The following is a 25411-nucleotide window of genomic DNA, read 5'->3' as shown; positions in this document are numbered from 1 at the left end:
GGCCACTGTTGTATAGTGGTACGGTCCACCTTCCAAACCAGCCATTTTCTTCAGAGGAACTGATCTCTGCCACCTGGAGATGAGCTGTAAAACCGGAGTATCTCCAGATCCCACCTGGGGACTGGCACCCCTACAACCATAAGGGTTCACCCTTCAAAGTTTCTGTTTCCTCCAGAGGAACTGATCTGTGAAGTCTGGAAATTAGCTCCAGGAGTACTCCAGGTCCCCCGTGGAGGTCGGTAACCCTGGTCCGCATTGGCCCAAAGGAGCCCCTGAAGCAGTCGTGGGGAAGAGCCGCTCCAAAACGCCGAATAGAAAGAGTTCAGACCCCCCTCCGAGGCTTGGGCTTCAGTATCAAATACCCTTGGAGAACGTCCAGCTGCCTCTTCATGCTTTTTCTCACATTGTTGCTGGTTGGAGTCAGGCCTCCTCTCCGATTCCCTTGCCTCTTTCCCCCTCTTTATGAAGCTGCCGTTCCCTCCAGACTGCTCTTGACAGGCCTCCAGACTGCACAGCCCTGAATCCAGGTGTCTGAAATGAATGCAAACTTTGTGTAAGTCTTGCTTTGGTGGGGGAAAGGGAGGGGATGGGTTATAATGCTTCCAAGACAAGGAAATCCCAGATAGAAGTCTGGACAGTGTATCACCCTGGGTTCATATTTGACACTGACTCAGCAAGTTCGAGATGAATCCTTGACCTTTGTCTGGAGCGGAAAGGAGAAGCAATAACTTCATGGTTGTGTGTGTGTGTGTGTGTGTGTTTTGTGCGGGATGGGAGCCTTTCTGAATAGCCGTGGCAGCTGTGTGTGAAGATCCAGCTGCACCTGCACCCCTAGTTGTGGGTCTTTGGGTTTTGCTTTTCTTATGATATGCACTTTAACTGCGTTCTGGAGGACAGAACGTACTTGGTTTCCGCTCTCCCTGTGGCTCCGGGACTACCAGCCTCATGCAATTGCTTCTCTGGCCTTTGAATAAGGATTTAATTGTGAATTTCAAGCAGAGCTTCTTGAATATTCGCAGCAAAACATTCGTTTTTCCGTGGCTCCCTTTGTCTTGTCCCCTGTCCCTCATCCATCCAACAAAGTTGACAGAAAGCTATTAAATTAGAAAAGTTTTTCTTGGCTTCCTGCGTCCTACAGGGACGTCGGGAGAAGCCCGCGTGGCCTTTCTTCCCAGCCTTCCAGCCTTCCCCGTTTGCCAGCCTGACTCCCGAAACTGAATTGTGTTCATTGACTATTCAAAGCTGGATTGCAAAGGCTTTGTGCGTTCTTGAATCACTCTTTTGGAGTTCTGGTTGAATTTGGAAAGGTTTGGATATTGCATCAGCTTTGTGAATGCAGCCGATTGGACAGGCGTGAAAGGAGGCCTCAGACTTGAAATGTAGCTGATTGGAAAATGATGCATGACTTCATTCATGATGGAGTGGATGTAATTCTCAGCAGATCCTGTGTGATCAGCTGCCATATTGGCTCGCACCAGCCACGCAAATGCAAAAACACTCAACATGCTATTCTTTTTCAATTGCGAACTAATAGTCAATACGAACATATGGGTGCCTGCCTCAGGAGTCCATGAGCCACCTTTCCCCTGTGATTCACTGGAATGTAGTCCCGCTCACTTGCATTTGTACTAATGTTCTTCTTGCAGGGAACATTTTATATTCCATTGTGACCTCCACCCCATCCCCCCAACCCAGGGATTCCACTCCTTTGGTGAGGGAAAGGCATCCCCTCCTGTTGCACGCTACTGCAGCATGCAGAAGTGGGATAAAAGTATTTTAGAACTTGCAATATTGCATGTGCATATTACAAGTGGTTTAACAAAACCAAAGCGACATAGGGTAGCTCTAGGAATGACTGGAGACTCTATGGTAAAACCATAGTGTTCCTGGTGGTTCCTAGAGCTACCAATGTCACTTCCAAGTTTTTCTCAGAAGTGATGTGGCACCACAGTGTCAGATGGTTCTCCTCCACCAATCCATCTCCACAACCCTCCTGCCAATTGCCAGCTGCCACCCTGCAACTTTACCCTACCCTGCAGTCTAGCACAATACATGTCTAAAACCTGCCCTTTCATTCACAGCTAATTTTGCCACCGAGTCACTGACAGTGCAAAATGGTTACTAAATTAAGCTCAAGTCCACTTCTTTGAAGCATGCATGCACACAAAATCTTATTCCCCATATTAAAACTTTGTTGGTCTTAAAGGTGCTACTGGAATAAAAATTTGCCCTGTTCCTTCAGATCAACATAGCTACCCACCTGAATCTATGCTCCCAAAGTGGTCCATGTTTCCGTGCTCTTTGGAGGTGCCCTACATCTGCCTTGACTAGAAGCAAACATGGTTAACAAGAGACCCTCCACAGATTTTGCTTTGTCTGCATTCTTGTCTCCACCCGACCTTTGCTCAGATGCAGGAATCTAATTATGTATCCTTCCTGTGCTTTCCTGCCTAGCTTTTATACTATAACCATATAAGCACAAGAGATGTTTGGTTTGGAAAACACGCACGCACCATATATTGTTTGTTTCATGTTAAGAAAGAAAACTCCATTGGTTCCAAAACGGCATCTAATTGTTTCTCAACTGACCCACAGAAATCTTTGCCTTCACCTTTGCAATGCGCTGCTGGATCCAGCTAAATGGGTCAGGATGATTTGCTTCTTAACTCTTGTCATATTTATTGCTTTTGGGATGAAAAAGAAGCCAGTTCCCAAAGGGCTGCTTAGAATTTTGCAGTTCTGTAATTTCCATGTTTCCTTGTTCAGCGGTCAGACTTGGAAATGTTTGTTGGCGTTCCGCGTGTGTCAAATTTGGTGCATGGCTTGAAGGGGAGATTGGGTTCTAAACCTGGACAGAGTTGCTCCAAAAATTATCCCTTTATCTCAGTGTCTCCACGAGCTTTCGAGTTCTGAATTAACTGATCGTATTTCTGATGTGGAACAGATGCATTAGGAATTGTTTTGATATCTTTGTTATATTTTCATCTCTTTTGTTTTTTAATCTTAGTACAGAATGCTGTGCATGCGCGTTTTACACCAGCTTTCCATTCCTTCATGCTTTTTGCCCTCCTCGGCATGTCTTGATGCAGATGTGTGCATGGAAGTAGCACCTCAAGGAAGCAACCTTGAGATGATTGTACATAAGGTAAAGGTATCCCCTGTGCAAGCACCGAGGCATGTCTGACCCTCTAGCGCAGGGGTAGTCAAACTGCGGCCCTCCAGATGTCCATGGACTACAATTCCCAGGAGCCCCTGCCAGCGAACGCTGGCAGGGGCTCCTGGGAATTGTAGTCCATGGACATCAGGAGGGCCGCAGTTTGACTACCCCTGCTCTAGCATTTTCATGGCAGACTCATTTCAGGGTGACCTTGCCAGTGCCTTCCCCAGTCATTACCATTTAACCCCCCCCCGCCCCCCGCCCCCCGCCCCTAGCAAGCTGGGAAGGATGGAAGGCTGAGTCAACCTTGACCCGGCTGCTGGGATCGAACTCTCAACCTCATGGACAGACAGCTTCAGACAGCATTTCTGCCGCTTACCACTCTGTGTCACAAGAGGCTCATTGTACATAAGGTAGTAGAGTGTATTATATCTGTCATTGGGTTCATGGGTTCATGAGAATTGTAGACCATGGACATCTGGAGAGCCACAGTTTGCCCACCCCTGGCATAGAGCAAATCAGGGAATCACAGTTAGGGGCTAGAGCCTGTTGCCCTACCATTTGCTTATTCTTTGCTTCTGTGTATTTTTTTTTTACTGCTGTGTACACATGCTCTTGCGCATGAGAGAAACACCATACAAAAATGTCACCCCTCGGAGTACGCTATTGAACTGCGGTTTTCTGCATGCAGTTAAGAACATGACCAGGTTTTTAATAGGCAAAATGAATAAAGAGATGACATAGCTGTATTAACTTGGGCTACTACAAGATCCCAGAAGCCAGACAGACATCAACATCAATGGAAACATGGTTAAAGTTTCCACAGTAACTGCAGGTAACCTCCGCTGCCTTCGCTGTTACCTCCAGCCCTTGGTTGCAGTCCAAATCAGCTGCCAACCATGACATAATTCAGGAAACATCATGGCTTGGACCTGTGGAACCTCACTTCTTGCTGTGTTCCTAACAACCTTGAGAAACACTTTTCCTACAGCAACAGCTGATCACATTTGTCTCGGAGACTCTCTAGAGCAGGGGTAATCAAACTGCGGCCCTCCAGATGTCCATGGACTACAATTCCCAGAAGCCACTGCCAGCGAATGCTGGCAGTGGCTCCTGGGAATTGTAGTCCATGGACATCTGGAGGGCCGCAGTTTGACTACCCCTGCTCTAGGGGTACACTGCAAACCCAGAAGTGACTAAGCTATGTGAAATATGTGGACCCCTGGAGACGTTTTAGTTTTGGATGGGGGGAGGTAAAGTGGGAACTGGGTGGGCAAGAGAGGAGTGGAATTAGAGTGGAAGGGTGGAGAAGAAGGGATTGGAGCACTAGTGGACAGACGGGAAAGAGCTGAATGGAAGGTATTGAAGTGGAGGGGTGGAAAGGGGAATTGAAACTAAAAGGCAGAGATGGCAAAGAGGAGACTGGAAGAAAAGGAAATGGTGGGACATGAAAGGGAATTGGAAATAAAATAGGGACAGGGGGAAGAGCGAATAGTTTTATGGGAACGAGCCTGTGTTTCCCCCTAAAGTAGTTCTGTGGTTCAAAATGTAAAACCAAGAGTCTGCCGTGTGTAAATGTGATGTGTAGGCAGATGTGCAGAAGTCTTATCAACTCTTGCTTTCAGAGAATCTTTCACTGATTTCTGTATATCAGGAGTCCTCAACTTTTTTGAGCCTGTGGGCACCTTTGGCATTTCAACATAGTGTAGTGGGTGTAGCCACAAAATGGCTGCTGCAGGGGGCTGGTGTTAATCACAAAATGGCCGCAGGGCTTTGATTGTGCTGTGATAGGAGCTGCAGTAAAAGATCAGCAAGGCCAATCAAATCACCAGTGGTAAATCAGAAGCCTTGCGCGCTTTTGGGCCCACATGACCCCACCAACATTTTCAAAATCCTTGTCAGGCACCAGGATAGCTGTTAACAGTCACCATGGCACCCATGGGCACCATGTTGTGGACCAATCCTCTAAATCAGGGGTAGTCAACCTGCGGTCCTCCAGATGTCCATGGACTACAATTCCCATGAGCCCCTGCCAGAGTTTGCTGGCAGAGTTTGCTGGCAGAGTTTGCTGGCAGGGGCTCATGGGAATCATAGTCCATGGACATCTGGAGGACCACAGGTTGACTACCCCTGCTCTAAATGATGTGGGCAGACCCCTTGATTGGGTATTTTTTTCTTTTAATTTTGAAAACCTTCCCCAGTCCCGATTGAAAAACTTGTTCCTGGCAATGTTTGTTAGGGGAGAGGAGAGCGATTGAATTCCACATGACTCTCCTCCGTGGATACTGTTAGGAAGTACAGACCCTAGAGGGTTACACGAGAAAGTGCTTGCGCACGGCATTATCAGCCTGGAGAACTCTTGAATAGCAGGTGAGTTTTCCTGGAATGCTCACTGAGAAAGCTCATAATTATCAAGGTAATTCTGAAGCGAGCCAAGGGAGAAGTTTGCTCGGTCCCGAGTCCCGGTTAGCCAATTGTCCTCCTTGCAGCTCCGCGGGGTTGTAATGGAGCAATCATCGACATAAATTATGGGATGTGGTTTAATAAAGCCCAGTGATGTTATCAATTGGAGGCTAGAAATGGTCCCTTTGGCACGGAAAACCTTTATTCGTGGTGTATTTTATTACATTCCCGGCCAAGCAAGGGATCTGGTTAGCGTTGCTGGAGAAGATTCCAGCCTGCCCCCCTGCTCCCTCCCCCTCCCCTCCCCACTTACCTTATGTTTCGAACATATTGCGATAAAAGGCAAGGGGCACTCTTTGAGACAAAGCAGATACAGTCAAGCAGTTCATAAGGTCTAGCCGCCATGGCCCAAGATGTAAACATCTGCTTAGAATAATGTTCTACCGTGGAGAGAATAAAAAAGGGATTAAAAATTGACTTCCTCTTCTGTGTCCGTATGGTTGTCAGTCGGAAACCTGATACGCCGGTCGAAGATCATTCCTTGCCGTCGCTGGCTGGAATATGATTTTTGTGTGTTTGGGAAGGGGGGAGGGAGAAGCACTGGGGTTGTTTTTGTTTCCAGATTCTGAAATGGAAATGTGTTTTAGGTTTTTGAACCCCGTCCAGCCAAGCGAAGCATTTTTTTAAGCGCACGCTTAAACATTTCCATAGAAATCGATAGGACTTAATTCAAAGTGCTTAACTTTACTGGAATGCCAATGGTTGCCTTCCTCCTCCAGTGAACAATCATATATATGTGCTGATGTGCTGCCATTGCAATAAATTAGTTAAAGGACGTTTTACGGAGGATTTTTGAAGGGATTAAAGTGCAGCCACTTTGGAGAACCAAGATTTTAACATCTTTGCTTTCAAAATAGGAAAGATACCTGTTAGATTTTCAGAAGTGCCCTGTCAAGTGCTTTCTTTACAAAAAAAGAAAGAAAAGAAGCCTAATCGAATGTTTAGCACTGAATTCTCCATATATTAATAGACTTAATATGTATCCTCCATGTATTAATAGAATTGACAAGCCTTGAGGCCGTTAACCCAGCTCCTGCTTACTGTTTGCATACCTACTAGGGAGGACACTCATCCTCTTCATTCCTGCCAATTCTCTCTGGTCCCCACTTCTGCAGAGATCAGCAGTGGTGAAAACAGGGAGGTGGAATGTCATTCCTGCCCCAAAATTGGAAGTGACATAATGACACACTAGGAATCCTCCAGAAAATTTTTTTTCCACAGTCAGAGTAGTTCAGCAGTGGAATAGACTGCCTAAGGAGGTGGTGAGCTCCCCCACACTGGCAGTCTTCAAGCAGTGGCTGGACAGATCCTTATCCTGGAGGCTTGATGCTTATCCTGCATTGAGCAGGGGGTGGGACTAGAAGACCTGTCTGGCCCCTTCCAACTCTATGATTCTACGGATGCTTTAGGCTAGCGATCCCCAACTTGTGGGCCGCGGACCACATGTGGTCCTTTGACTAATTGCTGGTGGGCCCCGAAGGACACCTTCTCTCCCCCCCCCCCGGCCCTTTACTTCATCCCCCCCAGCCCTTTATAACACACTTCATTGTTGTGGCGTGTCTGTATCTTATTTTGAAGGGATGTTTAAACATTACCATAGCGATCAGAGAGCGCTAGGGCAGTGGTTAAGAGTAGAGGAGTAAACTACCCCCACCCCCACCGGGCCTCAGTAAAAGGCGTTGAGTGGTCCCCGGTGAGTGGTCCCCGCCGTTGAATGGTCCCCGGTGATAAAAAGGTTGGGGACTACTGCTTTAGGCTGATCCTGCTTTGAGCGGGGGTTGGATTAGATGGCCTGTCTGGCCCTTTCCAACTCTATGATTCTATAGTTCTATCTCTGGGGTCAAACCATAGGAATCTACGGGGTTCTTAAAGCGTCACCTCAATGCAGTGGGAACACTTCTGTTATTTTCCGGTAGTAATGATATCATGGTGATACCATTTCTGCTCAATCTCCACCACTGGAGACTTATGTTATGGGACCATCAAGGCCTGGCAACCCTAACTTACACACCACACGGAATGGATGATTTCAGATCTCATGGGCAGAGGCTCCAGTGAGTCAGATTAGACAATACATTGTGGGCTGACTGATATACTAAAACTGGTGTGTCAAAACATTGGCATAGGGATGCTACTGGATTTTGGAAGCTTGTTGACCGGATTCATATCTCTAGTTTGGTAGTACATCTCGTGTATATTTAGCCCGTAAGGCTGTGGTCCTAAGGGCAAAACTTTGAATCAAATTGGACTTACTAATGGATTTACTAATGAGCCTCTTGTGGCGCAGAGTGGTAAGGCAGCAGACATGCAATCTGAAAGCTCTGCCCATGAGGCTGCGAGTTCGATCCTGGCAGCCGGCTGAAGGTTGACTCAGCCTTCCATCCTTCCGAGGTCGGTAAAATGAGTACCCAGCTTGCTGGGGGGTAAACAGTAATGACTGGGGCAGGCACTGGCAAACTACCCCGTATTGAGTCTGCCAAGAAAATGCTAGAGGGTGTCACCCCAAGGGTCAGATATGACCCAGTGATTGCACAGGGGGTACCTTTACCTTTAATAGACTTACTGCTTAGGATAACTCCCTGTCTTTTTTAACCTAAATTTCAGTTTCTTTTACTCTGATTGTCCCCATCATATTTTGCATTTTTCAAGGTTGTTTGGCTCTCTAAATCACTATTATAGCCAGTTTGGTGTAGTGGTTAGGAGTGCGGACTTCTAATCTGGCATGCCAGGTTCGATTCTGTGCTCCCCCACATGCAGCCAGCTGGGTGACCTTGGGCTCGCCATGGCACTGATAAAACTGTTCTGACCAGGCAGTGATATCAGGGCTCTCTCAGCCTCACCCACCCCACAGGGTGTCTGTTGTGTGGAGAGGAATGGGAAGGTGAATGTAAGCCACTTTGAGCCTTCTTCAGGTAGGGAAAAGCGGCATATAAGAACCAACTCTTTTTCTTCTTCTTCTTCTTCTTCTTCTTCTTCTTCTTCTTCTTCTTCTTCTTCTTCTTCTTCTTCTTCTTCTTCTTCTTCTTCTTCTTCTTCTTCTTCTTCTTCTTCTTCTTCTTCAAGAGCACATGGTATGTATCAATGCCGATAAAATGCCTGTAAAATACATTAAACAAAATGAATGAATTATCAACACCAGGAATGCAGTATTTGCCCATCCCTTTGTTAGAGGCACAAACATATGCAAGATCATAGCCCCATCTCAATACATCTTTTGCACGGATGGAAGCTGAGAGCTTGTAGGTGAGCTGCTTACATTCCCTGCATTAGGAGGGCACATCTGTGTGCAATTATTTGTGTGTGCACAAGTTGGCTACCTGTGTGTCTTTGGCCCCGAGAGACAATCGTGACCGTCTGATTTTGGAGGATGGGCAAATGTACCTCGCCCCTACGTCACAGTAGTCGTAAATTGATTTCTAAAATGAAGACCTCCTGGGCCGATTTCACATCTAGATAGCGTCAATTAAATATAGTCCTGTTCCATAGAAGGTTTGTTCATCCATTGGAAAGAAGGGGGAGACGTGTGGGGAGTTGTGGAGCAAAGACAATTTATAGACCCATCAGAAACACCACTTACTTAAAGCATCATACACATCTGTTAAACATACCAAATAAAATTGGTGCATATGAAAACAATCCCCTGCAATCACCTTAATCCATGACAGTGTTCCAGTTTTCATGTGTTTGGTCACTCTAGGGTCTAAAAGACAACTGCCTGCATTTCAGAGGGGTCACTGTGTTTGTCCACAGCAGCCAAAATCACCAAGGGCCTTGTGTCACCTTAAAGGCAGTCCCGTATTGGGATTTCTGTTTGTGGCAGAAACATGATACGAGGCAGAAATGCTTCTTGACCTTGCTCTGAATAAGTGAACAAAGGAGCCCCCTTCTGCAATCCCCATCCCATGCCAAAATCAGTGAATCTGGGGTTGAGCTTTGTGGCATTCCAAAGCTATGATATAAGAATAAGAGCAGGTTTCTGATACCTCGATGCTCACTACCCGAAGGAGTCCCAAAGCGATTTACAAACACTTTCCCCTTCCCCTCATGACAACAGACATCCCATGAGGTAGGTGGGGCTGAGAGAGCTCGCAGAGAGCTCTGTGAGAACAGCTCTAACAGGACTGTGACTAGCCCTAGGTCACCCAGCTGGCTGCTTTGGAGGAGGAGGGAATCAAGCCCGGTTCTCCACATCAGAGTCCGCCGCTCTCCACGACTATGCCACGCTGGCTCTCTAAGGCAGGGGTAGTCAAACTGCGGCCCTCCAGATGTCCATGGACTACAATTCCCAGGAGCCCCTGCCAGCGAACGCTGGCAGGGGCTCCTGGGAATTGTAGTCCATGGACATCTGGAGGGCCGCAGTTTGACTACCCCTGCTCTAAGGTGTCGCCCTATTTCATTTTGCAGTCAGAACCTGAGAAATTGGGATGCATTGTGGGTATTCCTAAACTTTCTGTCACTGTACTGAGGCTGTGATTCTCCAAACCCCACCTCGGTTGTTTACAGCACGCACAGCAGGGTGGGTGTCCCTGGATCGCTCCCATCACCATCATCATTGGCTTTGCGTGCTGTCGGGCCTTTGATGCATCTGTCAAATATGCTTGCTGTGCGACATCAGAGGCCATCCCGCCATTGTTGTGTCATGCTCATCTGCGCACATCTTTCAGCCTGAGCCCACTCATGGAGAGTTAAAACGTGCTCCAGTGTCAGAAAATGTTCTCGGGGGGGGGGGAGGGCTGAGACAGCAAATTGGATGCAGAAAATCCCATGGAATTGATTGCACAAGATTTAAAAGCATGGTGCAGTGGCTAAGAAGAAGAAGAGTTGGTTCTTATATGCCGCTTTTCTCTCCCCGAAGGAGTCTCAAAGCAGCTTACAGTCGCCTTCCCTTTCCTCTCCCCACAACAGACACCCTGTGATGTGGGTGAGGCTGAGAGAGCCCTGATATCCCTGCTCCGTCAGAAGAGCTTTATCAGTGCTGTGGCCAGCCCAAGGTCACCCAGCTGGCTGCATGTGGGGGAATGCAGAATCGAACCCAGCTCGACAGATTGGTGGACTTTGTACTGGAGAACCGGGTCCGATTCCCTCCTCCTCTGTTTCCACATGAAGGCTGCTGGGTGACCTTGAGCCAGTCATGTTTCTCTCAGGCTCTCAGCACCACTTACCTGACAAAGTGACTTTTCCAGGGAAAGGGATCTCAAAGTCCCTTTGAGACTTACGGTAGCGAAAAGTGGGGTATAAAAACCCACTCTACTAAAAGGACATCTGTAAGAAGAACTGGTTGACCATTGTTTGAGACAGGATGGGCCATTGGTCTGATCCTGCAGGGCTCTTCTGATGTTCTTGCCCTGTTGTTGAGCCTCTAGAGGAACTGGCTGTATGAGACTGGATGCTGAACTGGATGGACTACTCATCTGATCCAGCAGGGGAAGGCCTTGGCCTCTATACCCTTGTTGTTGGCCCTCCAGAGGAACTGGTTGGCCACTGTGTGTGACAGGATGCTGGACCAGATGGACCACTGGGCTGATCTGGCAGAGTTCTTAAGTTCTTACACAGGTTATGACAGTGAGTTGAGTTACAACACACACACACACCCGTATCCTGCCTAGTATCACTGGCAATGACCATTAAGGCTCTCAGTGCCAGTGCTATCAAAGCCCATCATTGTGGGTCATCTTGATCTCTTGTAGCTTCACCTATCTCACTGGAGGGCATTACCCTGAACACTTGCAGAACATGAACAGATTGAAACAGGTAAAAATCTGGCGCCAGGCCATCCTTACTTGCAAATGTTAACATTTCCTCAGTGAATTTCCCCAGTGTTGTTTTTTTAAAAAATTCTCTTGGACTTTGTTAGCACAACCTGTGGTTGCCTTTAAAACTTTGCCTCTGCTACCAATTTCCTTTCCCGGTGGCTATGCTAGAATCGCTGAAAGTATTTTGCACTTAACCATGTCATTGACAGACCCTGATGACTCTTAGCCCCAAATATGCACTTCCAAACTCTCTCGCTGGCAAAACACAACAACAACAACAACAACAACATAGAAGCAACATACTGATGTGGGACTTGTAGCACTGCAGATACTGCAGTAGGCAAACTCTATGTGTATGTCTGTATAGGGGAGGGAGAGTCTTGCGTTGAGTGACTAAGATAAATTACAATCTTGACGTTATTGCTGATCCTTCAAACAGGAAACTCCAAAGTCAGTGAACCCAAGGAAAGAACAACGCAAGCAAGATGGGCTATCTAATTGACTCTGGATGGGATGCCTCATCTTCTCCCATTTCCCTGGACGACCCTCCTCCCCCCCACACACATTTTGACTCATGCTTAACCCAACATGGAGTCAGGCACATGGAATTGCATAAATTTGTGGAAGCATCAACTTTTCTACATGGACACCTCTTTTCTTTCCTTTTTAGCTAGCTTTTACACTGAGGTTCCATTTCCCCCTGGTTTTGTTTCTGTTTTTGGCCATTTTGAAGGTGGACAGTGTGGCATTATACCCCATTAATGTCCCTTCCCTCACTAAACCCTTCCCTCTGCAGACTCTACCCTCAAGTCTCCGGGTTCTTCTCAACACGGAGCTGGCAACCCAAAAATTCTGGTTCATGCAAATATATAGACACAAAAAATTCACACATTGCTCTTTTCACATGATATATGCGCTGGTAGTGGACACTCGCTTTGCACAAAAAGAACAGAACGGAACAGAACGCCTTTGTAACATCTGTAGAGGTCTACTCACTTTTTCACTATCTCGTTCCCAAGAGGAGGGGAAAAGTGGGAATCGCAGCCGGAAGAGACCTATTGTAAAATAGTCAGGGGAAAGTCTCCGTGAAAGGGACCAGAACAAATGCTGGTAGATATCTGTTGATTTTATAGATTCAATTGTTATCCTTCCCGTTTCCCAAGGACTTTGGGATGCTGCTCAGAGTCCCTTCTCCATTTGATACCCTTGACAACTTTACGAGGGAGGTTAGCTGGAGAGAGAGAGGGACCAAAGATATCATCTGAGCTTTGTTGCCGATGTTGCTTAGAACCGCTGAAGTCAATAAATTCTGGATTAGTAACGTGAGTGGTCCCAGCCTATCAGGGATCACTGAATGAAGAGCCGCAATGTTACAGCTCTTTCTTGACCTCACTGTAGGGTAAATGGGGTTGACTGAGACAGAGAAAGAGAGAGAGAGACAGAGAGACAGAGAGAGAGAGAGAGACAGAGACAGAGAGAAAGAGAGAGAGAGAGAGAGAGAGAGAGAGAGAGAGAGAGAGAGAGAGAGAGAGAGAGAGCTCTCTGTGTGTGTTTTTTGGACCCCACTTGTTACTATCTGAAAGTGTAGCTTACAATGCCTACCTTTCCTCTCCCCACAGCAGACCCCCTGTGAATCAGGTGAGGCTGAGAGAGTTCTGAGAGAACTGCGACTGGCCCAAGGTCATCCAGCTGGCTACCTGTGGAGGACAAGTGGGGAATGAAACCCAGTTCTCCATTTTAGAGGCCGCTGCAATTAAAGACGACACCAAGCTGCCATTGGGAGCGGCAGGGGAGGGGGGAGGAGAATGTAATGGATAGATATTTTCATACTCTGTGTGGAAAAATCATCCCAAAAAGAAGGGAATCTTTTTTTTTTTTTTTTGGACACTGCTGGAAATATTCCTGAAGAATGACAGGCCGTTTTCTAGCGGGCCCAAGATGAGAACAATGGAGCATCAAATCGTGATTGAAGATTAACGGCGGGAAACTGAAAACCCGGCCCAGCTAGAGCAGCTGAAGTTATTGAATCTTCCAAAGACAAAACATATGTAAAGTTAATCTCCCTTCTGTCTTCAGCCTCCCCCCCCTCCCTCTGCAGCTGAAAGAGGATCCTTCTCTCTCCTTCACCAGCATTCCCCACTATTCCCTGTGGCGATCCCTGGAAGGCTGGTAATCCCCCAACTGGAGCAAATTGTAACAGATTTCCCCCTCGACCAAACCCTTGCAGCCTCATGTCCTGCAGCCAGACTCCCCCACTTATCAGTTTTCAAAGAGGGCTGGTTAAGCTCAGCTTCGAAGGTCATCGTGATTGCATCTGCTGAGGTCTCGGCTCGCCTAAAGCGCACCACCAGCCCCCATAGTCTGTGCTCAGGTCAAGGAGCCTTGTGCGCCTCTGCAGTCTCAAGGAGGTGAGCGGAAGGTTGCCATCCATTGCCTGCTTCCTTTAATCCAGAGGTCAGCTCTCTAAACCTCACAAATCTAAGGATGCCAGTCCCCAAGGAGCACATGGGGATCCCCTGGAATTACAGCTTATATCCAGGCTAAAGACAGATTGGTGTAGTAGTTAGGAGCACCGATTTCTAATCTGGTGAGCTGGGTTAGATTCCCCGCTCCCCCACATGCAGCCAGCTGGGTGACCTTGGGCTCGCCACAGCACTGATACAGCTGTTCTGACCGAGCAGGAATCTCAGGGCTCTCTCAGCCTCATCCACCTCACAGGGTGTCTGTTTTGGGGGGAGAAAAGGGAAGGCAAATATAAACTGCTTTGAGACTCCTTTGGGTAGAGAAAAGCGGCATATAAGAACCAACTCTTCTTCTTCAGTAATATCAGGGCTCTCTCAGCCTCACCTGCCTCACAGGGTGTCTGTTGTGGGGAGAGGAAAGGGAAGGCGACTGTAAGCCGCTTTGAGACTCCTTCTGGTAGAGGAAAGTGGCATATAAGAACCAACTCTTCTTCTTCTAAAGAGATTCGTTCCCCCGGATAAAATGTTTGCTTTGGAGGGTGGACTCCATAGCATTATACTCCACTGAGGACCCTCCCTGCCCCCAATCCTCTGCACCCCTGGTCCCATCTCCTAAGTCTCCAGGTATTTCCTAACCCATAGCTGGCAACCCCGTGTCAATCACATTATAAGACTTAGTAATTAAGAAGAAGAGCCCTGCTGGATCAGATCAGCAGTCCATCTTGTCCAGCATCCTGTCTCACACAATGGTCAACCAGTTCCTCTGGAGGGACGACAACAGGGCATAGATGCCTTCTTCTGATGCTGCCTTCTGGCTTTGGTATTCAGAGATTGACTGCCTCTGAAAATGGAGGCTCCCTTTAGTCGTCATGGCTCGTAGCCACTAACAGACCGTGAAAATGATAAAAAGACAACCTTTCCCATTGCAGACCCCTCTCATGTTGCTGCGAGGAGGGAGCTCTGTTTTTCTTTCACATGGGTTCTTTTTAGTTTTAGCTTTACTACATTTTGTATCTGTCTTGTTTATTCCCCCCACATCATCCCCCGAGGTCCTCTAACAGCACCTTGTGGACATCAACACGGGGGAAGAGAGACAACACTGGTCCATTCCGCTGATGGGAAAATTAACCTGGATCTAACCCTATATTTCCCGACCACTTTTTCCTACCAAGTCAAGCGAGCAGGACCCTCGATCGACAAAAGGGTCTCGTCACCTCTCCCTCGGTCGAAAACCCAAGACACCTTCTTGACCGCACTCTTCATGGAATTCCCAAATCATTATGGGAAGGCAGAGATCAGAGTCTGTCATCCTGAGACCGAAATTGCATGCATTGGCTTTGCAAGTCCAGCAGCTGTGAACTCACCCCCCCTGGAGACCCGTGATGACTTTCAGGTAACCTGAGAGTTTTGGCAGGAACCGTGAGCTCTGGTCAAAGATCACGGGCACATGGGCCATTCCTTTGTGAATGATAGCAGCCACCGGAGAATCCCCTCTGGCTATTTTCAGAGAATTGTTTGCCTAATTTGTAATATATAGATTTTTCAGGTAGGGAATTGAGCAGTGGAGGGGGAGGATAAGGGGAGAGTGAAGCAGCAGGGAAGGGACTGTTCTAAGGAAGTGCCCATTGTGCACACGTTTCAATGCTGATCAGTTGAGGTATCCCTCAGCCAGTTCTCACGATCGCACGAAGCTGCCTTATACTGGATCCAACAATTGGTCCATCAAGATCAAGATCATCTGCTCAGAAGGGTAGCAGCTCTCCAGGGTCTTTCATGTCACCTGTTACTTGACCATTTTTGAAGTTGGCGATGCTGGAGATTGAACCTGGGACTTTCTGTATGTTGAGAAGTTCCCATGTTCCACTCAGCCACATTCCGTCCCATATCGTAGGTATCTCCACATCCCAGTATTCTTTATTTTATTTTATTTTTTTTGCTGCAGATTTCAGTCACAGTACGTTCAGCCCAGATTGTGTGGGCGTGAAGTGCCAATCGGGTGCAGGGGTTGGACTAGATAACCCTGGAGTTCCCATCCAGCTCCAGGAGTCTATGATTCTACGAGTCATTCCTGACTTACAGTGACCCTATGGATTAATGTCCTCCAAAGAGCCCTATTATTAATACCCTCACTCAGGTCTTCCCAACTGAAAGCTTCCTAGGTTGGGAAGGCGGCAATGGTAAATCAAGCACAGATTAAGCATCTAGAATACATATAGATAGGAAGATAAGGGGTGGGCTGCTGGATCAGGACAATGGTCCATCACACATGGGTACACACAATTATACACATGTCATTCTTGTCATGTCTGGGATGTAGGGATAATGTTTCTGACAAAGCTCATCACCATGGCTAAAAAATAAAATGTTGAACAACATTTCTGATAATGCACTTTCAATGTGCGTTGGCAGCTGGATTTTCCTGTGCGGAACAGAAAAATCTACTTCTAAAATGCATTGAAAGTGCATTATCTATTGTGTACGGAATGGGCCCTAGATTCAAATTTAGAAAAGCCTTAGAGACCAAGAAGATTTGGGAGGATAAGCTTTTGAGAGCCAGGGAACTCTTTGTCAGACGCTTTGTCCGAGAGTTGATGAAGGGAACTGATTCTCAAAATCTAATACTCCCCCTCCCAAATTTCTGAGTTGCTAGTCGAGCTGTTCTACTGCAGGCCAGCAAAGCGACCCTCTGAATACAGCTTGAAAGGTGACCGTTCCCCTCCCCTACCTGATTTTTAATCCAACGGTACCATTTTACACTGTTGTAAAGTTCTGCTTATGTTTTTTGGCACACAACCAGAACCTGGGGCTGTGTGCACTCATATGGTTTTGATAAAGCCCCTGAACTCAGACAAGACGCTTTCTCCAACATGTCTTCCTGTAAGATTGGAGCAGGATAGAGAGCAGCTAATATTTTATCGGTAGCAGATTAAATCTCTGGAGGGCAGGCTGCCGTGGATGCCTGCCTGCATGCTCAAAAAGGCCTCGCAGAAACATGCCATCTAGGGCATTAGCCCGCCACCTTCCAGGCAAACAAACAAACAAACAAAAACGTGTTTTATTCAGAGATATCAAACTGTTATTCATTCTTGTTTTTCATCCAGGTTGCTTTGGAAGCCCTATCCGGCAGCTGAAATTGAAATTCTTTCATGATGTTTCCCATTTTCCCTCTTTCCTTACCGGGTGGCACGGATTTTAGTGCAGTTAGGAACCCAAAGGTTGAGGTGCAAAAATAATTTTAAAAATTTTCAAATATGTATTACATAAAGTGCACTGGTTCAAGATATTAAAAACATAGTCATCATAATTTAAAAGCATCACATTTCTAACTACACATGGAAGAGACCTACACAGAATGGACCAAATGCATTTCAACCTCGAGGGGTCTTCCTCAGTGGACAAATTATTGTGAGGAATGCACTCATGTATAAAATCAAAGGGCTTGCTGGTTGGCAAAGAAAAATCCTGAAAAAATAAATGTTCAAAACATGTTAGAAGGAGCATATATTTGGTTGATTCTGTGTTAGGAACTAGGGTTGTGCGGTTCGGTGCGGTTCGGCGTGGTTCAGCTGCCTTGGCGATCACTGAAACGGCGCGTAGGAAGCCAGCACTGCAGAACGAAGAAGAGGGGTGGTGGTGACGGCAGCAACGTGCCATCTGGTGGCCACCCCTCCTCTCCACGGTGCTGGCCGCCTCGGGCTTCATTGCTTGCCAAGGCGGCCGAACCGTGCCGAACCGTGCCGAACCGCACAACCCTATTAAGAACCTTTGGATTCCTAACTTTTCTGGCTAGGTTGGGTTTTGGTTTCCCGTTTTGTTTTTGCACTGATTTTCGTGCATCGAAACTCTTTGGCTAGGCTTTATTATCGGGCCGCTTCTTTGTTTTGGCGTGCTTGTTAGCCTGCTAACAGAGATGCGAAATGACAGCAGGATGTCGATTGGCAGCCGCGCAAATCTCGACAGCAAGGTATATCAGTTGCCAGAGAGATAAGGTTTCTCCCGATAATTAAATTAAAAAAGAAATTAGGTTCCTCTTGGCTCGGTAGTTGTGCAAGCGTCAGTGCAGCTCCGGTAGCACAATCTTCAGCGCCTGTATGGAGTATCGGTCTGGGTGTCCGTCTCAGAGAGGGGAAGATCTCAGTTTGAATCCCAACTCAAGCATGAAGCTCATTGGCAGACTATGGGCCAGTGCAAGTTTTAGTCCGTCTTGGCCTTCATTACAATAGAGAGACAGTTTGGTGTAGTGGTTAGGAGTACAGACTTGTAATTTGGCATGCCAGGTTTGATTCTGCACTCCCCCACATGCAGCCAGCTGGGTGATCTTGTGCCCACCTCAGCTCTGATAAAGCTGTTCTGACCGAGCAGTGATATCAGGGCTCGCTCAGCCTCACCCACCTCACAGGGTGTCTGTTGTGGGGAGAGGAAATGGAAGATGACTGTAAACCGCTTTGAGATTCCTTCTGGTAGAGAAAAAGCGGCATATAAGAACCAATTCCTCCTCTTCTTCTACCTCACAGGGTGTCTGATGTAGGGAGAGGAAAGGAAAGGCGATTGTAAGCCACTTTGAGACTCCACCAGGGATAGAAAAGCGGCATATAAGAACCAACTCTTCTTCTAAATGTATACAGTTTCTGAGGGTAGCCATGCTGGTCTACAGATTTGCATCCAGCAGCTAGATTTGCATCCAGTAGCACCTTTGGGACCAACAAGATTTGGGGGGACATAAGCTGACCAGAGTCCCAAAAGCTCATATTCTGAAAATCGTGTTGGTCTCAAAGGTGCTACTGGAATTTAATCTAGGAATCTATACAATATTTGCATCCTCTCCCCACACACACACACACACACACACACATGGGGCAAACAGATAGTTGGGGAGAAACAGTCTGAGTGGGGATGCTGCAAGATTGTTGTGCCATTAAAACAAGAGCAAACTGCTTTAAACGTTGCCCCAAGCAAGGAACTGAGATGGGATCAAACAATGACGGAAGACTCAGCCATGAAACAGAGTTTTTGGTCACTGTTTTATCCTGCCTCTGTTCCATAGCTTTCCTGGGACATGCTCCCTTGTGGGTAGCCCGCGCAACTCTTTCAGTTTAAATGGATTAACATGTTTGTCGACAGCTTGGCCTCCGAAATAATATAAATATAAATCAAAGATTAGAATAGTCGGCTGGCCTGAGCAGGTGGAAATTCTGTTTCCAAGTTAAACGATATTACTACTTTGGCATCCTTTCTTCGGGACGATCTCATAATCCAGGGTTCTTTTCCCTTTTTTTAAAAAGGAAATATTTATGAAACATATAACGCGCACGGCTTTCTTTCCAACCAGCTTTTTGGCTTACCTGCCAAATGCAGCGGGTGTCAGCCAAGGGAAGCCGGATGTGGCGTTTCAAGGAATCTTACAGAAATACCTTCTTTATACACTTCGATGAAATACGTTTCTCCCGGTTTAGCACAGGATCAAATACCTGATATGGGCATAAGTTTGTTTTTAAAGCAAACACCAACTTGTGGCCGGCTGTGTGTGTGTGTGTGTGTGTGTGTTGAGGGGGTGTTCCAAGTTTTGCCTTTAGTTAAGGCACCAGACAGAGCCTCTTGTGGCGCAGAGTGGTAAGGCAGCGACATACTATCTGAAGCTCTGCCCATGAGGCTGGGAGTTCAATCCCGGCAGCCGGCTCAAGGCTGACTCAACCTTCCATCCTTCCGAGGTCGGTAAAATAAGTACCCAGCTTGCTGGGGGGTAAACGGTAATGACTGGGGAAGGTACTGGCAAACCACCCCGTATTGAGTCTGCCAAGAAAACGCTGGAGGGCATCACCCCAAGGGTCAGACATGACCCGGTGCTTGCACAGGGGATACCTTTACCTTTACCTTTAAGGCACCGGACATTTTTTTTCAGCAAAGACTGGGAGGGATATTGCAGAAATACAAATATTTGCCTCCCTGTTTCAGAACTCTGGAACTTAGAGGCATCTCTGTGAAGATAAGAGACAGGACAGATGAAAGGGTAGAACTTTTCAAAACCAATAGGCACCGGAATTGTGGAACTCCCTGCTGCAGGAGGAGGAGACGGTGATGACTAGCTGAGAAGGCTTTAAAAGGGGATTGTGCAGCTTCATGGCACAGAACACCCATGTTTAGTGCCATTATGCCACTGATTACACTGATCTGGGGACGTCTCTGGTATCTGCTGCCTGAGTCCCTTTAAGGGAAGATACCAGCAGTTGATTCCATGGAACTTTTGTATTCCACAGATTTGCTCTATCTCTGAACCAGGTTGGGGTGTCTCTCCTATGAAGAAGAAGAGCTGTTTTTTTGTACCCCACTTTTTACAATCCGAAGGCGTCTCAAAGACTATTACAATTGCCTACCCTTCCTCTCCCCGTGACAGACACCCTATGAGGTAGGTGAAGCTGAGAGAGTTCTGAGAGAACTGTGACTGGCCCAAGGTCACCCAGCTGGCTGCATGTGGAGGAGGAGTGGGGAATCAAACCTGGCTCTCCAGATTAGAGGCTGCCACTCTTAACCAGTATACCACACTGGCTCTCTTGTGAAGACAAGGGCCCATTCCTACCGTTGCCCCCCTAGTAGATATTTGGAGAAGCCCTGCCTGTGAAGGTTCCATTGAGCTGCTCATCATGGATAAATTACTACACTGGAGCTTGTTCAGGCTGACTTCCTGATGAAGTGTAGAATCGAGCAGGAACTCATGGAAGCTCATACCCTGCCACAGATTTTGTTAATCTTTAAGGTGCTGCTTCTGACATCTGACTTGATCAGGCTCATCCCAATGTAAGGTAAGTCCGGATCCTCTTGAATTTTAGCCTGGGCTCCTAATGGGTTTCCGGTTAGGAAGCCTGGGATAATCAACCAGCAATTCCCTCCTCTGTTCCGCTCTACCCTTTCCCTTGTCCCAAGTTTACTGGCTAGAAGGATAGTTGCAGTGAGGCTCCTTCTCCCTTCCGAATCAGCATTGAGTTTCCAAGTATTACATTTTGAGATCGACTGATGTCTCTTCAAGAGTTCTCCCCTTCCCAGCTGAATTGCCTCGTTTGCCATTTATTATTTTGACCTCTTAATAAAAAGCTTTGGCTGGACATGCCCGGGCCCTTTGATCGACCCTCTTTTCGACCGTTCGTCTTGAATTGGGGGTTGTTTTCTGCTGTTGCTCATTTGTGCGCTGTGTTTGTTGTGCATCCAGTTCATTGTATCGTTCCCAAAAAGTGCTGTGGGTCAGACTGCGTTTTCGGCAAAACGATCTCTTTCCCTTGCTGTTTTTCTTTTTCTTTCTTTGTTTTGTTTTTTTTTTGTTTTAAAAGGAACTTTCCTACGGCCGCCAACCATTATATTTAGCTGTGCTGAGACAGGCATTTAAAAGGCATCCATGAATGCTAAAAATGGGTCTCCAGGCTGACCTTTCGCAGGATGTGTGTGGCAGTCTTTTTAAAAAACCTCAAAACACTAAGATACAAGACAGTTTAACAACACGGTGAGAAAAGACATGGCTTGGGCCCTTCCGAAGCCTCCTTGTTCCAATTTGGTACGTTGGACGTTGCCGCCTATTATAGGTGCACTGGTGGTTGCTGCTGGATAAGAAAGAGAAGATGCCCAAATAGAAGCTAGTACTTTGCAAGCCGCTAGATGTATGTCCGTCCATCTGTCTGTCTGTCCTTCCTGCCTGCCTGCGTGCCTGCCTGCAACACTCTGATACTAGAATGTCACTTCCAATACAAACCCGCAAGAGGCGTCAATACATTGGGGTAAGACTCTTTTACCATAGAGTTTGGGTGGAATCCTAGAGTGTTGCCCCAATGCAATGACATCACTTCCAGGTTCATTCTGGAAGCAATGGTGCAGCATCAGACGGTCTCCATTTCCTGCCCCATTTCTTTCCACTGACCACACTGATCCAAGGAATCGGAGCGGCCAAATGGGAATTCTCCCGACCAAGAGGGAGACGTATTCCAACAATGTGAACTCCTTGGCCCCAGTAGAACTGACAGTGATCTGGACTGCTTTGCAACAATGTCATTGAGCATGTGCAATGTGCCCAGCTCATGCTTTTCTCCCCATCTCTTAGCAATGTACCTAATTAGATCTTTCCACTGGCATTTTTCTAAAAGTATGAAAGCCACACCACTTTTCTTCTTCCTCTACTATGAATATCAAAGAGTCTTTTTTCTAGATAGGCAACAAATCATCAGGTGTGTACCTGGCTATTTTGATGTCCAGGACAAGGGGCGGGGCTCAGAGATGTGGGGGTGAGGGCTGGAACCCCATAGCTGCCCTAGAGAGCCCACCTGAGCCCCAGCTCACCCCATCACCTGACGTCCTGCCACCTACCCCCTGGGCGGCAGTGGAGAGGACAGCCGCCTCAGGCTGTGAGTCCCCTGCCACTGCCTTGGGGCCATGGCGTATTGGCAGGAGCTGCAGGCATTCTCTGCCAGCTGGGGCGGGCACTACCATCCTCTGCCCACAGGGGCAGGTATCACTGCGGTGGCTGGGAATACTCAGGGCTTCTGGTGGGTCTCAAACACATAGAAGCCCCCCACTGGCATCAGGCAGGGCATGGGTCTTCTGGGTCCCCCCATGTGTGCCCTGGCTACCCCCCCCCCATTGATATGCCTCTGCAAATAATTTCCCCTCAATGTATTCCTTTATTGTTCCATATGGCTTTCTGTGCTCCGAATTCTGCTTCTGCTCTTATTTAAAAAGGAAAGTGTCTAACATTTCTGTTACTTTCTGGCTGGGGTTTATGTGTGTGTATTTTTAGGATGTAGCTGCATATGGCAATTATTTGGTTCATCCCAATTTGTGTCCAAGGGAACATGGGTGTGTAAATATTGCAGACAAATTCAATTTATTCTGGAATTGGTGCGTGCTCCATTTGCCAGTGTTCACTTCCTTTGGTTAATGTCCAACGTACACATGCGCATTGACGAAACAGGGGAAAAACAGGCGTTCATACATAAAAATGCATCAGGTTGAAATTTCTGTGTATGTGTGTGTTACTAATGTTCCCACACACTCCTGCCTCTTGACCAAACAAAACAAAACAAAAGGCATTGTGATCATCCAGATGCGCAGTCACGTCGAGATTGTTTTGGGTTTGCTGTTGGCTTTTTTTGCAGTGTTTTCTCAATCCACGTTTGTGCACCAGAGACATCACGCTGGGGGACGTAAATGAAAAATAAAATTGAATTCTGTGACCAACTGGGCTTGGTGGAAAATCAGGAGAGAAAACCCGGTGCAGTAAGGAATTCCTAATGCAGCCACTTTGTTTTGGGAACTGGGCTCTATAATCCCAAACTCCGGCATCTAGTAAGAAATTCAGATAAGAATTTTGGAAGCAATCCTGTTCGCAGATGCAATGTGAAATCCCTTGGAGACACAAGCATGGAGGGTGGGGAGAGAATCCTAGCTCTGATAGGAAGCCCTCCTTGAGCTATCCAGCAATGGACTAATCAAGACGCAGAAGGGATTTCCATGGGAGGTGGGAGGTTTCCGAGGAAGAGACTTCGTATCTTGATTACCATCTACAGATTTACTGTACACGAAAATTTTGGGATCCCTGGCACATGTGTTCAGCAGATGAACTATTCGAAAACACAGAGAGGTTTTGTGAAAGAAAGAAAAAAGCCATCTATCAGGATTGGATGCAAAAGTAAGGGCGGGCGGGGGTGGGTGGGGGGAAGAACCTAAAACGTAGACTCAGCAGAAATTGTATTCTGGCCTGCAATGTACCCTCCGCCTGCTTACTCCAGAGTAGTCCCACTGGAGCATATGGCACTTCGTGCGTACAGAGGAGAGTGACGAGGATGCTCTGGGGCCAAGGGACCAAGCCCTATGAAGATAGGTTGAGGGACTTGGGAATGTTCAGCCTGGAGAAAAGGAGGTTGAGAGGGGACATGATAGCCCTCTTTAAGTATTTGAAAGGTTGCCACTTGGAGGAGGGCAGGATGCTGTTTCTGTTGGCTGCAGAGGAGAGGTTACGCAGTAGTGGGTTTAAACTTCAAGTACAACGATATAGGCTAGATATCAGGAAAAAAAAATTCACAGTTTAGCAGTGGAATAGGCTGCCTAAGGAGGTGGTGAGCTCCCCCTCACTGGCAGTCTTCAAGCAAAGGTTGGATACACACTTTTCTTGGATGCTTTAGGATGCTTAGGGCTAATCCTGCGTTGAGCAGGGGGTTGGACTAGATAGCCTGTATGTCCCCTTCCAACTCTATGATTCTATGATTCGTGCATTACGGAAACTGAAGTTCCAGGACTAGGGCCACCGAAGATCGATTTGCGGCTGTCCAGAAGACACGGATCTGTCTCTCGAAATTTTAACTGCAGTTGTGCAAAAATTACCTGGCGGAGGGAGCTTTGCTCATACCCTGAAAATCTTGTTGGTCCCTACGGTGCTGCTGGGCTTGAATCTAGCTGTGCAAAATGAGACACACAAGGATCAATTTGCAAAAGCAGCTGCAAGCAGCATCTTCACGACTGGACCGGCAGACGGAATCCAGGTGGAATTGTAGACCTCAGAGAATTCCATCAAAGCCTTTGGTGTCTTCAGATCCACAGATTCCCCAGCGACTAGGAAAGGTGGCTACAGACAAAGGATTTCTGGTTAAGAACCTTTCTGGGTTTACTACCAGATACTTTGCCAATGCTGCCATCTAATGTTGGCATTGAGAACAGCAATCAGCAACCTTTTATCTTTAAAGAGAGAAAGGACATCGAAATTCACAGCAAGCGCTCAACAAAGAAGCAGTAAAAGTGAGCCCACCATAACCTGGATAGCCCAGGCTAGCTTGATCTTGCCAGAAGCTAAGCAGGGTTGGCCCTGATCAATGTCCTGAGCCTTCAGGGACAGCGGTATATAAATATAATAATAAAATAATAATAAACATATTTGGAAGGGAGACTCCCAAGGCAGACAACAGTTATGACAAAGAGCAGAAAAGATGTTTTTTTATACCCCACTTTTCACTACCCGAAGGAGTCTCAAAGCAGCTTATGATCGCCTTCCCTTCCTCTCCCCACAACCGACACCCTGTGAAGTAGGTGAGGCTGAGAGAGGGCTGACAGGACTGTGACTGGCCTAAAGTCACACAGCTGGTGCCTTAAAGTCACATCTGACTTATGAGGTTGCCCTGTAGGGCAGGGGTAGTCAACCTGTGGTCCTCCAGAGGCCCATGGACTACAATTCCCATGAGCCCCTGCCAGAGTTTGCTGGCAGGGGCTCATGGGAATTGTAGTCCACGAACATCTGGAGGACCACAGGTTGACTATCCCTGCTGTAGGGCAAGAGGCTTTTAGTGGTGGTTTGCCAGTGCCTGCCTCTGCTTGATGGCCCTGGTGTTTCTTGGTAGTCTCCCATTCAGACATTACCCAGGGCCCACCTTGGCAGCTTTTAAACCCTATCTTTTATCTAAGTAACCCCTTAATCCAGGCATTCTCAACAAGGTTGTCACGAAACCCTGTTGTTTCTTGACAGCTCTGGTAGGGTTTCCTGAATGGGTGGGAGTTAATTGATTTTTTAAATAATTTTTTTTTTAATTGGTTAAACATTCAAAATCTTTCAA

At 47.1% G+C, this 25411-nt stretch overlaps 1 protein-coding gene across 6 annotated transcripts in view; it reads left to right on the top strand.

The window, feature by feature from the left end:
- COL26A1 (collagen type XXVI alpha 1 chain) overlaps nucleotides 1–25411 on the top strand; it is a 106611-nt gene that overhangs the window by 59139 nt on the left and 22061 nt on the right. The gene's annotated exons all lie outside the window — the stretch shown is intronic.

This window comes from Paroedura picta, chromosome 15 (assembly GCF_049243985.1).
Source record: "Paroedura picta isolate Pp20150507F chromosome 15, Ppicta_v3.0, whole genome shotgun sequence".
NCBI lineage: Eukaryota > Metazoa > Chordata > Lepidosauria > Squamata > Gekkonidae > Paroedura > Paroedura picta.
The sequence above is the reverse complement of the archived record's forward strand: the minus strand, read 5'-3'. Positions and strand labels throughout refer to the sequence as shown.